We start from the raw sequence: 15,793 nt of genomic DNA, 5'->3' as shown, positions 1-15,793 counted from the left end.
ACATAATTGAAGCGCTGAATATCCAGCACACACACACACACATACATACATATATATATATATACACACACATACATACATAAAACTGTGTGTGTGTATGTAACACACAATTGTATAAGTTATAGGTTTAATTCAGATGACGATCCGAATCATAGTTTGGAGGATTGGGAATGTATTGCAGACTTACCCTATTCTCCCTCTTCCACCAATCTCACTTCCATTTTCAGCTTTTTACAAATTCACAGCATGTCGGTGGGCCCTGATGTGGATCATAACTCCAGGTTGAGTGGGGTGGTTGGGGTTGTAGAAGGTTTTACGCCTTTGCTCTCTACTGTGGTCCCATATAACTCAGGACCTGCATGCTGCAGCTTGCATTGGGGGGGGGGGATGGGACTCAGGCCCCTTTTCATGTGGATTGGGACCACAGTGAGAGTTTAAAAACTCCTACCCCTGTGCCAGGCTCCTGATCCAAATTGCCCCACCAACACCCTGCTGGCAATTTGTGAAAGAAAAAATCTGTGCTCAAGGGCAAGCTGTAGGATTGAAATCAGCATGGCCATGAACCTGGCGGTTTTCGTTAGCGCTCTTCTCTGAAGCATGACTTGCATGCTTTCAGATAAAGTTTTTAAGTTTATGTTAAGCATAGTTTGCAGACATCATGGTAACATGTGGGTAAAAGAAACCTGGAGATGAAGAATAGGACAGACAGTGAAAGATATCCCAAGCTAGGATTGCAATGTGACATCTGAACTGGGCCATAGGATAAAACATGTTTCATTCACAGGATCGTCATAATCCAGTTCACTTATGAGCACTTAGTTCTAATTGAAATCAATGACTCTGCCAGATTGTGATCTTTATATCTTGAAATCAGTGAGCACTTTTTGGTCTGATTTATGTCAGTGGAGCAGTTAAACATGTACAGTACATTGGTACCTCAGGTTAAGTACTTAATTCGTTCCGGAGGTCCGTACTTAACCTGAAAATGTTCTTAACCTGAAGCACCACTTTAGCTAATGGGGCCTCCTGCTGCCGCCACGCCGCCGGAGCATGATTTCTGTTCTCATCCTAAAGCAAAGTTCTTAACATGAAGCACTATTTCTGGGTTAGCAGAGTCTGTAACCTGAAGCGTATGTAACCTGAGGTACCACTGTACTTAAATCTGTACTTAAATCCCTTTCATTTAAATAAGTTGCACTGACAGTCAAACTGTGTGTATGATTACTTTGAGCTAAGTTTCATGTGACGACTCTTGTATTGTGCCATTTTATTTATTTATTTATTGCTTTATGCATACATCGCTACTCCAAATAACGCTGATCTTTTTTGAGGGCTCATTTGAAATTCAGATTTCCCTGCATGGATTTTTTCCTATTAACTCCAAGAAGGTTGCTATTGAACACAATTATTCCCTCTATTTCCAATGTTCAGAGTGTGAGCGCCACTTTTTATGTAACCAAACTGCCACTGGCCACATGCAAGAAGGAGATATCGGCAAGTTTAGGAAGAATCTAAAGGTTTGCAGATGGAAGAAACAATGTTTCTTGGGGGGGGGGGAGACCCTAAGGGAGTTTTTTTTAAAAAAAAAACCACCAACCTCCAAACAAGCAAATGAGTACAGAGTGGCTGATTAGGGATATGGGGAAGAGGAAGTCAAGTTTGATGGGAAATGGAATGGAATATCTTGGCAAAGGGTATAGCTCAGTGAATGGAATGATGAACAGGAGCATCTTGTTTCAGGCCTACCCTTCTGTAATTATTTTATAAAGAATAATTCGCAGACTCATTTCCATTCAAAATGTTTGCTCTCTTTTGATGTCTTATTTTTCATTTTTGTGCACCATAAATATACATAGGCACTGTATTGTGATGGTGTGAGGGAAAGGCTTATCTTATAACCTGTTACTGGTGTTACCTTTCCCCCTGGATATTGGACAAATTCCTAAACAAATATTGTATAACCATGAGGCATCTTATGTATATTTGTGTATTAAAACAGACCAACACTTGCTTTTCTTTTTCTTGTTTAATGGTACCATATTTCTGAAAGTTTGCCCGGCACATTCCATAATTAAGCTCTTCTGGCTGAAACACTTCTAAGCGATTTTCATTGCTGGCCGGATGCAGGGATGAGAAAGCTCATTTCAGCAAGTTAGTATGATTTTTATACTTGCTACTAGGTATTCTGCCTTCCAGCTCGGGTTACTGTTGGTTTTTCCTTGCATGCAGCAGTCTAAAATCAAGACCGCCATTAACAGTAAGAAAAAGTTAATCTTCAAAAAGGGCTGCGTTTTTAGAACTTGATGTTTGCAGCTGACATTTTCACAATCCTCATTATATCTTTTGAATGCTTAGTTAAACATGCTTAGATGGATCCATGAAGTACCATTTGTCTTGAATCAAAAAACCTAAATAGTAGTACTGGCTTTCTTCTCCCTGTTCTGGTCTTGGCTAGAGAAGGGAGCGACGGCCATATCAAGTTAGATTTCTCCCACTGCGTCTAGAATCCTCTCCTGGGGTATCAGGTAACTTTCAGCAACCAAGGATTCTAAGCTGCTGATGGATGCAAAATTCACTCTCTCCTTGTGGACAACTTGTTGCCTAGAAAGGTCACCTCTGCGCTGTATCCCCCAAACTAGTTGTCAGTCCTTGGCCAGATGACCCAACAAAACGAGATTCATAAGTTGGCTGAGCTTAAGAAAAGGGTCATAAACGAGACGCCAAAAGCCCCCGAGACAATAGGATCAGCTTGACTAAATCTCTGTGAGGATGGCACAAAATACTAATGATAGCCTCCCAAGTGTTCTCTGAACAAGGAGGAAACATAACATACCTATCTTATGCTGCGTTGCTCTGCCGAGGGTAAAAGACAGTCCAGATTGTGGGTGGAACAGCTGCTGCTAAAAGTCCTGGTTGATGCCACATGGTTATTACTCCTGCTTTGTTCAGTATGTGTGAAGAAGGGCATACCAACATTCCCCATGTCAATATTTATATCAGAAGGGATATGCTCTCCCTCTGCAAATGCTACTGTTGTCTTAAGCTCCAGTTACAGAATTAGTCTTGTCAAGTCCATTTATGTCCTGCCTCAAGTACTTAGCCATTGATTCAGTGAATGTGTGGAATCTTTCTGCAGCCATCGTTGGTATGAGAATCATGGCATCCCTGATGAACAGTGTGGCTTCTTTATTGCATGCTTTGAACCCCATGGATTCTTTCAGCTCTTTGTGCTGGTTTTCCTACCTTATCTTCAGATGGCAAGGAGGCAGCTTATAGGTAGGGCTTTTTTTTCATCTGGAACTCAGTTCCAGAACCTCTCAGGTGGGCGCCATTGCCATTATAAGAGAACAAGAGAGTTGTTCATGGTGCATTCTGGCACCTATTTTTCTAGAAAAATAGCACTGGTTATAGATACAAATGAGTCAGCCAAGAACAGCTAAGCCACACAATAACTTCTGCACATTCCTTCAAAATAAATCTGTAATTAAAAATAAATAAATATATTGACCAAAATTGCTGGAATTAATGCCAAAATTTGATTTGGTTTTAGTCATAGCACCAAATGCTATGCCAGGATTTTTGACTGAGCAAAAGGTTCAATCTTAATCGAGTTTGCTTTGCTGGCCACAAATCTTTTTATTTGTCATACATTAGCATTCATTTCGCCAGATGCTGTTGACATCTGGTGTTACATGCTGCCCAGGAAATACGTTAAGCATTTTATATGTGATATAAGACTAAACGTGCTTGTGATATCCCCATGAGAAATGAGCATGTTCGCCTAACACAAGGGTTGTCAACCTACTCCCTATGGCCCACTAGTGGGCGTTTCAGGATTCTAGGTGGGCAGTAGGGGGTTCTACAGCAGAAGCAGAATCCTTCCATCGAGCACTGGTGGGCGGTAAGGAAATTTTACCATCAAGAAAGATGCATTAGTGGGTGGTAGGTATAAAAGGGTTGACTACCCCTGACCTAACATCTAGCAGTAAGACTCCTATCAGGAGCGAATCGTAAATACTACACAACACGTGTCTTGAAGGAAGTGAGTGCCCATGTTTTATAAGCCCAATCTGATGTCTTTATATTGACCCTTAAAGCTCTAAAATGCTTAGGCCATGGATACCTAAAACAGCAACTTTCTCCATATATCCCCCATTGTTTTCAGAAGAGTAATTGTCCCCTGTGAGATCTATAGGGCTTGTCCAGCCAAACACAGAGTGGGGAGGCTATACTGTGTCATTCCCTAGTGGCAGGTGTGCTGTTGTCACCTGCCTTATGTGCCAGTTCATGCAGCCTCCCTGCCCCACCTGCTGTTCATCATTCTCATCCCCAGCCATTGATACGCTCCTGTGTGAATCGTAGCTCAGGTTGGTGACTGGGTTGCATTGCACTGGTGATGTGGGCCAGGCTTGAGTTGTCCTTCTACCATTTTTGTTCCTCTCTGGCTTCCCGTCTCTCTGCCAGTTGGGAGATGGAGCATGCATTGCCTTCACAGCTCTGGCCGACACGAGCTGTCCTTAAGACTTTTATATATCCTTCCCACTTCTGGCTTCCGGTCTCCTCCCCCCATTGGTTATGGGATAATTCATTCCATAGAATTCCCAGTCCACTGGCACTTAGTGAAGATGCTTCCGTTTGATGGCTGTGCTCTTAATCCATTTCTCTTGCACACACCTGCTCCCCACCCACCTGATTCTTTCATGGCAATATCAGGCATTTTGTTCTTGATGGCATTTGTGCCAATTGCAACAGTGTGAGCATTCATTTGTGTGTCCCTCCGACTGCTAGCCATTCTCCAGTCTTGCTTATGGCCTTGCAGGCTTTTGAGTGAACAACGGCTGATGTGGACCAGGAGGGTGTTCTCCCTGTGTAGATTTGAAAGATGGGATTTTGCGAACGTGTGTGTTTATGCTTTCTTGCATTAGAGTAGGAGGTAAACTTATGTCTTGTCTGGGAGGGTGGGAATCAAACCAGCCACCCTAGGGGTGAATACTTGCTTGTGCTTTGTTATAGCGCACTAAGGAGTTTGCTTGGCTGTGGCCACAGTTTCTTTTGGGCTCTTTGTGTGTCTTCCATGTCTGTAGTGTGTAGCATTGTGATGGACATGCCCTTGGCATATAGCCTGCATGAATCGGCTCCCTGTGCTTCTGTGTTATGTAATCAGTGGCTCTGCCCAACAGGGGTGTAGTGTTGATGTGCCTATGTCATTCTGCCATTTTGGGATTTTCTGGTTGTGCATGTTTCCTCCTCCTCTGCCAGACAGAGCAAGTACAATGGTACCTCGGGTTACATACGCTTCAAGTTACATACGCTTAAGGTTACAGACTCCGCTAACCCAGAAATATTACCTCGGGTTAAGAACTTTGCTTCAGGATAAGAACAGAAATCGTGCTCCGGTGGCGTGGCAGCAGCAGAAGGCCCCATTAGCTAAAGTGATGCTTCAGGTTAAGAACAGTTTCAGGTTAAGAACGGACCTCCAGAACGAATTAAGTACTTAACCCAAGGTACCACTGTATAGGATACAGCAGCCTTCCTTGTCTCCCAGTGACATATTGCTCACATCCGCACTAGATTCGGACAGATGTAAATGTTTCAGGCTTGGTGCGTTGAACTCAGTTGCAGGATTCATGGATTTGCCCTGCTTAAAGAGGGGTGATTTGTGTGCTCTTCCTTCAGTCGCAATATAGACTGTGCAGAGGAAGCGTACTTATCTTGTGACCCACTAATCCAGCTGCAGCACAACAGTCCCAAATGTCAGCTCTTGAAAGGCTTAATAAATCTGCCAGCGGGTGGGGGGGGGGTGGAGTTTGCTCTCTGCCTAACCCTGCAAAAGTGGAAAAATCTAAAGCATTTTACAAACCATAGCACATGGCTGGTGCTTTGTAAGCCTTTTGAAAACGAGGTATTTGGTCTTTGTGCATTTCGGCCCGCCTACAAGTTGCTTTGAGGAGTTTTCTCCGGGTCTTCATTCAGGTATTGGATCCTGGCTGACAGCTAACTTTCAGAATATCCTCCGATAAAAAAGTGTCTCATGCTTTCACTTTTCACACTCTCAGTCTACTGTCTTAAGGGAATCTGTGGCATTTTTTCTCAGATTTTATTTATTTAGCAAGCCTTTTGTCCCATTTAATCAACAAAAACTTCTAAGTGGTTTGCACAGAACAATATAAAATCTTAATTAAAAATACAGATGATTACCTCCCCAGCTTGTTGGTTTCAGCAATGCTCTGGTTAAGTGTCTGGTTCTTCCCAGATCTTTTCGGAAGTCCATGGCCAGGGGTTAAGTTTCAGCTCTACAGCAACGAGGCTACGCTGTTGCTCTGCAGAGTGAGAACGCTTACCCATTGCACAAGCTTTTCTTTCTTTGTTTTTTAAGGTTCTTGTTGCTAGTTTGATCTCGCCTTCATTTGTTACCTTTTCCAGCATCACTCCCACTAATGGTGAACTCAGACGATGAGTTCCAGCAGGACTCTAGCCAAAACAACAGAAACTGGAAAATAGGGAGGAAGGGATTGGCATGCTCAGAGGAGACCCAAGGTTCGCAGGAACACCTGTGCACACTTTCTAAGGGGGCAACCTCCTCGCTAAAAAAGGACTGAGCATCCTCAGTGGCCACATAATATTGAGTGTCTGTTGTGTAAAACATAATATTAGTAAATAAAGGGAGAATGTAGTGTCCTGGCTGACGATGGAACTTTGCCCAGGCACATCACACTGCAATATTGTGTTGTAAGTCCTATGCGTTCTTTCCTAATGAGTTACCAGGCAGTCTCAGGGCTGCCTCATATGTGCTTGAAGCTGTTGTGTGCAAAAGCTCCCTCCCCCATTTGTTGAGTGCAATGATACTAGCACTGCATATAAGGAATCAGCCTTTCTGGGTAAAGAAGGCTTTCTTTCACTTGTGGGTTCTACTTGCAAACATCTCCCCATCCACTGGTAAAAAGAAAAAAAGGTAAAGGACCCCTGGATGGTTAAGTCCAGTCAAAGGCGACTATGGGGCACGGGTGGTGCTCTGGTCTAAACCACTGAGCCTCTTGGGTTTGCCAATCAGAAGGTCAGTGGTTCGAATCCCCGTGACGGAGTGAGCTCCCATTGCTCGGTCCCAGCTCCTGCCAACCTAGCAGTTCGAAAGCATGCCAAAAGTGCAAGTAGATAAATAGGTACCACTGTGGCGGGAAGGTAAACAGTGTTTCCGTGCACTCTGGTTTCTGTCATGGTGTTCTGTTGCGCAAGAATTGGTTTAGTTATTCTGGCCACATGACCCGGAAATCTGTCTGTGGACTAACACCAACTCCCTCAGCCTGAAATCTATTTCTGCTTGGGATGTTGTGGGATTTGAACCAGTGGCTCAGGAAAGCCCTTTTCCTGTTGCTATCAGGGTCAGTTTTCTGTCCTCCAAACTGCTTCGGTTGTGGCATTAAGTGCGAGATGAGATGCTATGTACTGTATCACCATCTGTCTATTGGAGAGACACAGAACCTTGGGAGATTCGGAGAAGTCATAATACTATTGTCTCAGTGTCCAAGTCTTGATGTTACAGAAATGACATTTAGGGCTACATAGGGATTTTTCTTCCTGCATGCTTGGGAGTTTCTGTGCAAATAAGAAAAATGTCAACAACACCAAGTTATTACCATTTGAGAGAAAAACATTTCAGCACCACTGCAGTATATTTGCAGTGTTTTCCTTGAAATCTAATGTTTGTTTGTTTTAAGAAACAGGTATTTACTAAAGCCAGCTTCTAAGCTGACTCAGCTGGAACGCTCCAGCATTCCCTAAAATTGCTTGACTAGGAAGTGGGAACAGAGTGTTCTCAGTTTTAGGTCACCAAGGCTATGGATCTCTTTTCATTTCAGCACAACAGTCAAAAGGTTTTTCACATCCAGGTACAACACAGAGAATCTATCTGGAGTTGAAATGAGGTTTATTTGTTTGGTAAATGGGGCTTTTTCATAACCATCAGCTAATAAAAGATTTCTTTTGCAGCATTGTGGAATTTATTTATTTATTTTTTGTAAAAGAAATAGTACTTGCTTCTGCCAGAGGGACAAAATCTGTGCTCCTCAAATCTTTTCTTCAGCAGCAATCCCATTGACAAAAGAGTTTGTAGTATGACCCATTATTTTATTCTTAAAGAGACCCAGTTAGTTACACAATTGGATGATAGAAAATAAGACTAGAATTTGTTTTTCATCGGTGGAGGCCTTCTCCTAATAACAGACTGCTTTATTTTTGTTGTTGGACCATTTTACATCTCTAAAGAACGGGGGCAATTACAACCTTTCAGGACCTTTGGTTTGCTGCTACACACAGCTATTGTATTCAGTACACAAATCGTACCTTCTTAAATTAAATTAAGCCAGCAACTGTGCACTTATTAGGTACCTATTATAAGTGTTCCCATTGCTTTTGAAATATTTGGCTGCCACCGTAGCCAGCTTCTAGAAAACCCTTAATGCATAATGAGATCTAAGGAACACCAGCTGTGTCTTGAAAATGAGAACATCATAGCTGCCATTACAGGTCAGATATCTTGCTTTTTATCCAGCAGTCTGCAGTGACCAGTCTCACAAGCTTTATAGGCAGCAGGGTTTGTGATGATTTGTGCTCATAGTGCTATCGGGCCACCCACGTGCGATCCCACTTTTGATAATGCTTGTTCCTTCAAAGATTTTGAGGTGGTTGCACTGTTACATTTCCAATCGGTGAATATCCCTGCCGAAATTCTATAGCTTTTTGCACCAGTAATGTTCTGGTTGGTTTTCGTCCCACTTTTGTTATGCTTTAGCCCCTCCAGACAGCAGTAATGTGATAGCTCCGAGGAAGCATTGCAGAATGAACTAAAGCAGAATAAAGCTAGCGCTGATCATAAAATTGTAGAGTTGGAAGGGACCCTGCGGATCATTTAGTCCAACCCCCTGCAATGCAGGAATATGAAGTTGTCCCATACAGGGATCAAACCTGCAACCTTCACATTATCAGCACTACCCTCTAACCAATTGAGCTATCCAGGCTTTAATGGACTGTTATTGTATAAAAAATGCATATCAGAATACACCAATAATAAAATACCAGTGTGAATGGGCCCAAAGTATAAATACACATAGGGCTTATCCACGTTTACCTTTCCTTTGCATTTTCCAGCCCTAAATGGCCCAGTATACCTAAAGGAGCGTCTCCACCCCCATCATTCAGCCCGGACACTGAGGTCCAGCTCCAAGGGCCTTCTGGCGGTTGACTCACTGTGAGAAGTGAGGTTATAGGGAACCAGGCAGAGGGCCTTCTCGGTAGTGGCACCCACCCTGTGGAATACACTCCCATCAGATGTCAAGGAAATAAACTATCTGACTTTTAGAAGACATCTGAAGGTAACCTTGTTTAGGAAAGTTTTTATTGTTTGATGTTTTATCGCATTTTTAATCTTCTGTTGGGAGCTGTCAACAGTGGCTGGGGATTATTATTTATTATTCTCCATGTCCGAGTACCCCTGCTTTTGTTTCTGTTTGCTCTGGAGCTTTCCCCATGAAAACCTGCTCTTTAAAGCTGTATCAGAGCAAATGGCAATCCACAGAAATCCCAAATTGCCATTTGCTCCAACTGAGTGCTGAAGAGTAGGTTTTTGCTCACAAAGCTCAGGACACGGTACTTTAAAGTGTGGACCTGTGTATGTGGATAAGCCCATAGTGCAGAACCAGCTTAAGAGAAGTTAACATAATTCATGTATAAGATTCTGATTTGCCCTTGAGTCCAAAATCAAATTTCTCTTGAGTGTCCAGGCGCTACCTTTTATTTAGTGGGCTGCTGGTGACTTGCTTTGAGAAGGCCTACTTCTTACCTTTGTTTTCACACTTGTAACAGACTGTCCACACACCAGAGACCTTTTTGTCCCATCTTTGCTTTGTGTTCTCTAGCATCCTACCCGTAGCATCACCAAGAATCGGAACCCAGGGCAAGGCTGCGCATGCAGGAGTAGACCCGATTCACAAAGGTTCTCATTATGTTTTATGGGGCGACGTTGTAAACAGGTTTCAATCAGCAAGACTACTGGGAGAGAGGTGAAAACCTGCCCCCCCCAGAAGATGAGGTCATCAGGAGCTGGAGGCAAACATAGCATTCACCTCCCTGGGTTAGGTAAAACACTGAACCTAGAGATATCATTGCAGCAGATGATGGCCTCCACTGAGAAGCTAGTGACTCGTTATAGGTATAAGGAATATTGTGGCCTTTTGCACCAAGACATTCATTTAAGTATGATATGATGTCCTGAATTTTTTTCCAAAGCATGCTTGACACTCATATTTTGTATGACATGCATAGGTTCAAATGACAAAGAAAATGTTGGTGATTTTTAAAAAAAGTTTTGAAACTTTGCTGCAAGTAACATCAATGTTTATGCAATATTCATTTATATCTAAAAGTTTTCTTGAATTTTCTGTTTTACAATTTAAAGTACTCATTTTTACATCCTTAAGGGACGCGGGTGGCGCTGTGGGTTAAACCACAGAGCCTAGGACTTGCCAATCAGAAGGTCGGTGGTTCGAATCCCTGCAACGGGGTGAGCTCCCGGTGCTCGGTCCCTGCTCCTGCCAACCTAGCAGTTCGAAAGCACGTCAAAGTGCAAGTAAATAAATAGGTACGGCACCGGCGGGAAGGTAAACGGTGTTTCCGTGCGCTGTTCTGGTTCGCCAGAAGCGGCTTAGTCATGCTGGCCACATGACCCGGAAGCTGTACGCCAGCTCCCTCGGCCAATAAAGCGAGATGAGCGCCGCAACCCCAGAGTCGGTCACGACTGGACCTAATGGTCAGGGGTCCCTTTACCTTTACCTTTACATCCTTAACATATCAGTGACTTCCCTTCTTCTCTTTCCTTGGTTCATTTTACATATTATAAATCCTTGTATATTTTACCAAAACTATACCATTCAGTGTTCCATTATTGTTGTTTAGTCGTTTAGTCGTGTTCGACTCTTCGTGACCCCATGGACCAGAGCACGCCAGGCACTTCTGTCCTCCACTGCCTCGCGCAGTTTGATCAAACTCATGCTGGTAGCTTCAAGAACACCATCCAACCATCTCATCCTCTGTCGTCCCCTTCTCCTTGTGCCCTCCATCTTTCCCAACATCAGGGTCTTTTCCAGGGAGTCTTCTCTTCTCATGAGGAGGCCAAAGTATTGGAGCCTCAGCTTCACGATCTGTCCTTCCAGTGAGCACTCAGGGCTGATTTCCTTAAGAATGGATAGGTTTGATCTTCTTGCAGTCCATGGGACTCTCAAGAGTCTCCTCCAGCACCATAATTCAAAAGCATCAATTCTTCGACGATCAGCCTTCTTTATGGTCCGGCTCTCACTTCCATACATCACTACTGGGAAAACCATAGCTTTAACTATACGGACCTTTGTTGGCAAGGTGATGTCTCTGCTTTTTAAGATGCTGTCTAGGTTTGTCATTGCTTTTCTCCCAAGAAGCAGGCGTCTTTTAATTTCGTGACTGCTGTCACCATCTGCCATAATCATGGAGCCCAAGAAAGTAAAATCTCTTACTGCCTCCATTTCTTCCCCCTCTATTTGCCAGGAGGTGATGGGACCAGTGGCCATGATCTTCGTTTTTTTGATGTTGAGGTTCCATTATTACATCTACCCTAACTTATTTACAATGTTGAATTTATCTTAATGCTGCAAGCTGTTTCCCACATATTCAATAAACATTTTCCATTCTTCTCTAAAAGTATGTTTTTCTTGTTCTCTTATTCTATATGTTAAGTCTGTAAGCTGCACATATTCTGTCAACTTAAGTTGTCACTCTTTGGTTGGGACCTCGGTTTATGCAATATTCAGATGAACAAGATAGTGTGTGTTTTTAGTCTGCCACATGTCAAGTTTTTCATTAAACGTGTCTTGATGTCATCACCTCTTTTCTTGGCTTGTCGATGAGTCACTCTTCTGGGCTGTGTTTATTAACCCAGCCATGCTCTAGATATTAGGAACAGCACAGTACTGAGAAAACAGTCCCAGCCTCCAGGTTTTTCTACCTTTAGTGTTCGCAGTGAGAGTTGTAGAATTCTGACCAGTTTTACATGTTGGCACTGGGCTGCCTTATTTTTCTTGAAGATGCAAATTGGCCGATACTTAGGTGTATAAAAAGTCCTCAGTACCAAATGTTCCAGTTTTTTTAAATAAAAAATCCAGCATTTAAAAAATGATTTATGTGAAATATTCTATTAATATTCAAAAAGCATTCACAATATCAGAAAGGGGAGTGTTGATTGCCTTCATATTCTGCTTATGAGCTCCTAGACCTATCTGACATACTGTTCTAAACAGAATAGTACATAGACCTTGTTCAGCAAGGTTATTAAAATATATATCTTACATTGATTAGTGTTTTTCTTTTATTGGGGTTCACCATGCAGTTATGCATGCAAATGGTGCTTCAGAGGCATTTCAGATATTTCATTCCTAATTTTCTTTAACATTTGCTGCTCATGTGGACTTTTCATCTCGTGAATTTCAGGATGCCGGTTTTAATTTTGTTTTTAAAAACTGAGCCCATCGTGTTCATCAAGCCTGAAGCTGTGCGTATACATGTCAGTGGAGAAGGAGGAACTAGGCTCTGGGGGCACGCCAAATTTGGCTCTATGCTTTGGGGACATCAGGTGGCCCCAGCCCCTACCCAAAAATATAGGGTGGCCAAAAGGGCTTGGCTCCTGCTACAAATTAGGAAGTACCTCTTCCTCAACTTCCTACAACTGGAAAAAGCTGTCATCTCTGGGTCCACATTCAAGATTAACTTCAAACAGATTAGTTACTTATAAAACTTTTTAACCACCCTTTTTATATTTACACTCGAGACAAAAAACGGGATTTTATTTTTGTCCCCACCTTCTAATGTTTTATTACAGCTGAAGTGGGAATTCCAGTTTCCATTAGGGACTTTATGAGATCATTAACAAACAAAGGGTAGAATAATTAATGTGGAGCATAAAGGGGAAAGTTTTGTATGTGGCACAGAAATCAAGACCCAAGCTTGCCAGCTACTTTGGAATGAAGTGTCGAGATTATAAACAGAAACAATGATTGCTCACTCTCATCAAAAGAGTTTGCTTGCCTGCAAAGCGGATGCTTTATCACTGAGCTATGGCCCTTCCCCTGAGCTACTTCCCTGACCAAGTGTTATTTCTCCCAGTAGAAGAGAGATTTAGAGTCTTGGACAAGATGAAACTAGAATACGACTGTTCAGTCACACATTGGCTACAAGAAGGTGAAAGACCCATTTAACCTTTGCACTTGCTTCTCCCATTCTCTTGCATCAACGGACCGTAAACATGCTGAAAGTTGGCTAGGTAGCACCCTAGCAAGCGCCTTGTAAGAAATCCCATTCTTACGTTATTTGCAGCCTAATCTTTTAATCTTAGGAAGTGTAGGTAGTTGAGATAAGCATGTATCAGATTATATGGGATTGTTATTTATAAATCCAGCCTCCTTTCATTCTAAATCACAATTTCCTCAATTAAATCCTGATCCTGCTGCTTAGTTATGCTACTGAACTCTCCACAAATTACCAAGATGTTTTTTAAGGTTGGCACATGCAAAAATCAATCTTCTCACACTTCCTTGAAGGGTGTTCGATTTTTTTTTTTATTTGCCAACCTTCTCAGGCTCTGCTGTGTGACAGAAGTTTGCAAGGAAATCAGAAGTACACTACAAGGAACCTTTCAGGTGTTTTTTGAATAATAACCACCCTTCCTCCTTGTACATTCCCAACTTCTCTCTCGCTTTATTCTATTAGATGTACTATAACTTAGTAGCAGAGGGGCTGCTTTGTATTATAGGCCTCACAATCTCCCCTTAGCATGTCCAGTTCAGGTAACATAAGGCTGGGAAGGATACTGGCCAGGAGACTTGCTGTCAATCCCATGCAGCTATACATTTCCTTTTGTCTCTAAAATGTACGTCCTCCATTCAAAGATTGTTAAAGCATTCTACCACATGTGGTGGATGTGCAAAAAGGCAAAGGCATTCTGGGAAATGATATATAACGAACTGAAAAAAATGTTCAAGATAACTTGTTAAAAAACCAGAAGCCTTTTTAATAGGTATAATAGGAGAATTACCAAAGGATCTGAAAAGACTGTTGATGTATATGATGACAGCTGAGAGAATGCTTTATGCCCAGGGATGGAAGGTAGAGAAAACATCAACTAAAGAAGAGAAGATTATGAAGTTGATGGAATACACTGAAATAGCAAAGATGACTGGAAGAATCAGACACCAAGAGGACAACAAATTTAATACAGAATGGAAAAAATACATTATTAAAGAACATTGTAAACACTTAAAGATGTTAACAGGATTTTTATAATACTTGTAATTTGCAAAAACCAAAAGATTTTAAAAAAAGGATTACATTAAAGTTAGATAAATGTAAGGATTAAAAATGTACATTTTGAAAACGGGGGGGGGAATCCGGGGGTTCAGAGAACCCCAAGTTTATATCAGTGTTATTTTGTTTGATTGGATGTTTGTAATGTTAAAAAAATATATGAAAAAACTAAAATAAAAATGACACCACAAAGATTGTTAAAGCATGTGAGGCTTGTAGCATGTTCATTTGCATTCCTGGTTGCTGCTAGTAGAAATTAGGGTTGTGTGTCTGCTTCAGATGAAGTCCTGATTCCAGAAGCAAAGCAAGCTGCTTCAGGCTGTGTATGAGGTGAGATGCATTTGGCTTCTCCCAGAGCCTCAGGCGAGGCTGGCCAAAGAATTTTTGGCACCTGAGGCAAACCACAAAATAGTGCACCTCCCGCAGCCAGGGAAGAAGGGGCGAGTAATGATGTACTTCAGAAACAAGGGGGGAAATAAATATCTAAATTGGGAACAAGGGTGGGCCCTTACTCACCAAGAGGCTGCTGTCGAGGGAGAATTTGGGGTGGGGGGCTGCCGAGTAGGTTGCGGATCTGGCCTCTGAGGAGCACACTGCAACTACAAAGGCAGCAATGGCAGGTGATTCATTCCTTCAAGGCCTGATCTGCTGTCCCCATGGAATCTGCAGCCTGAGGCGGTTGCCTCACCTTGCCTCCTGGTTGGGCCGGCCCTGTCTTCAGGTCTGCCTTGAAGATTCAGAGGATGCTAATAGAGTCAGGCAGTCTGAAGGAGCAATCCTACCCTCCCATTTGCTTGAGGGGAGTGGGTTGTGGGTGGTGAAGTTTTCAGAAGGTTACTTACAAAAGGACACCTCTTCTATTTCCACCCGCTTCCACAAAAATGGGGTGAATCCCTTTCCCGCAAAATGTTTAAGACCAACTCCCCTTGCATTTAGCCTTCTGAAAGGATACTTAACAGGTACACCTCATGCCATTTTAATACAAATCCCCTCCAAACCCATGGGGGATTAGTGAATCAATTTATCTCAGACTTTTAAGACTCCTTTTGCATAAAATCACCTGTACCTATCTGTCTGAAATTTGGCAGACATCATCCTCTCAGAAATGTCCGCTATGTCTGCAAATTTCATCCAGTTCTGTCAGAAAGAAAGTTGTTGCCGATTGACAATTTCCTTACGGAAGGCAGACATAGAAAGCCTTGGATTTTCTGAAACAAGGCTTAGTATTAGACCAAGGCAAAGCATATTTGAAGTGGAATCAGCCAGATGTGAAAAAGTGAGGTCTGAATAGAACAATAAGCATAGCACTTGTGGAAATCCCCTCTTCCACTTTCCTGAGTCTAAGGTGGGGAGTATATCCTTTCAGCAATTGTGCTGGATTCTTCTGTTGATTCCAATTGTTTAACTAGAAATA

At 42.4% G+C, this 15,793-nt stretch overlaps 1 long non-coding RNA gene across 1 annotated transcript; it reads left to right on the top strand.

The window, feature by feature from the left end:
* Positions 1–10,595: 10,595 nt before the first annotated feature.
* LOC310745119 lies at positions 10,596–13,587 on the top strand. Its single transcript, XR_014539955.1, has 2 exons — positions 10,596–10,927; positions 11,619–13,587. It is a non-coding gene; the product is annotated as an uncharacterized lncRNA (long non-coding RNA).
* Positions 13,588–15,793: the final 2,206 nt, after the last annotated feature.

Source organism: Podarcis filfolensis (assembly GCF_964270895.1).
Source record: "Podarcis filfolensis genome assembly, chromosome: 11".
NCBI classification, from domain to species: Eukaryota; Metazoa; Chordata; class Lepidosauria; order Squamata; family Lacertidae; genus Podarcis; species Podarcis filfolensis.
Note: the sequence above shows the minus strand (reverse complement) of the source record. Positions and strands in the feature narration are given on the sequence as shown.